The sequence below is a fragment of the Macaca fascicularis genome, chromosome 7 (genome assembly GCF_037993035.2).
Source record: "Macaca fascicularis isolate 582-1 chromosome 7, T2T-MFA8v1.1".
NCBI classification, from domain to species: Eukaryota; Metazoa; Chordata; class Mammalia; order Primates; family Cercopithecidae; genus Macaca; species Macaca fascicularis.
This window is the reverse complement of record NC_088381.1, coordinates 21532044-21533582: the sequence shown is the minus strand read 5'-3', so window position 1 is coordinate 21533582 and position 1539 is coordinate 21532044. Positions and strand designations below refer to the sequence as shown.

Genomic DNA, 1539 nt, shown 5'->3' with positions numbered 1-1539 from the left:
AGGGCCACTTTAAGTAGATACTTCTTGGACTTTAAATTATGAAAACAGAACCAAAGAAAAGCCACTGGAATAATGACGTAATGGCCACACTGGAGTTGTATTTGTTTTCTCCTGAGCAGTAACACTTTAAAGTTGTCTTGAAGGTTGTTGCCTGGTAGCAGAGATTTGGAGGAGGGGAAGGCAAATTTAGAAATATATTCTATGACTAGGGCTGTTTATAGAGAAGGTAAAAGGATGAATTGATAAGGATTCTGTTTTTTCAGAGCAGAAGAACTTGATAAGGAGTCTTAAGAAACTGACATTTTAAAAACAAAAAAATCAAGTTGTTATTATAGTATTGTGACACTTCTGCATAATTTCCTAACAAAGACCAGCATTCATAGTGCTGAGGAACAGACTTTTCCAGGCATTTTACTGAATAAGCTATTAAATGCTGCCTTTGCCTTTGCTGGTGGCCTGCTTGGCACAGCTTCTCTGGGCCTCTGCTTAACTTTCCCAGACAGCACAGCACTTTGAAACACTCTCAACACTGAATACAACTAACAAGTTGTTGATAAATCTCTATGTAAAAACCTATTTGGATTCTTACCTGGCAGGGGAGATGCCATGATCAGGAATGCGGTTTTCCCAGGGCGAGGCTCATCCGTTGCACTCCATAGGTGTGCTTACCCCTGTGATTTCCCCAAATGCGGGAAACTCGACTGCATAATTTGTGATAGTGAGGAAGTGCATTCCTCCTTTCTCCTGGGGAAAAAAAAGAAAAAGAAAAAAACTTATTTGGAGTTTTAAATATAATTAATTAAAAATTAATCCTGTGGAGTCATATATCTAGGGGAGACTTTAACGCATCACAGTTACTGGGTCTGGATAACTTGCAATAGCCCAGTGTCTGTGACTTATCAGCCTCCCCTTAACTTATCACAGATACTGGGTTATTGCAGGTCTGAATTACATGGTGTACTAACAAGAAAAATCAGTGTGCCATACGTCCTTGGTGTCCCAAAGGTCAGAACAGTTATAAAATCCTGACTATGGCTTTCTCCATTGCTTCATCAGCTGTACAGTTACTCACCCCTAGCTATTCCCAACAAACGAAAGGAGCAACGAAAAACCAAAAACCGTAAAATTTCTTGAAGAACTTGGAAATAAGGTTGACAATGAAAGTTAAACTAGTAAAATCCACATTCAATAAAAGAGATTAATAGAGGCCACCCTGAGGAACCATTAACATACTTTCCATTAACAAACCTGAAGAAAGCACTAAGAAGAGTTAGGAAAAGAGAGTTAGAGAGCAGGAATTTTAGTCTAGAACTATCCAAGGAGAGAGGCTCTTTGGTAGTGGTGGCAGTGCTGGTGGCACAGGAAGAATGGAAGCAAGGAGACCGGTTGAAGTTTCTGCTATATGCCAGCTGAGAATAGTGATTTGGACTTGGATAAATGGTGGAAGTGAAGGTAGAGTGAAGTAGACAGATTCAAGATTTATTTTGGAGGTAGGATCCATGGAACTTGGTAAAGGGTTAGCTTATGGGAGTTGAGGAG

At 39.8% G+C, this 1539-nt stretch overlaps 1 non-coding gene across 1 annotated transcript; it reads left to right on the top strand.

Moving 5' to 3' along the window:
• The first annotated feature begins 581 nt into the window (after nt 1-581).
• On the top strand, nt 582-738 carry LOC123574874 (U1 spliceosomal RNA). Its single transcript, XR_006700057.2, has one exon. It is a non-coding gene; the product is annotated as a U1 spliceosomal RNA (small nuclear RNA).
• Nucleotides 739-1539: the final 801 nt, after the last annotated feature.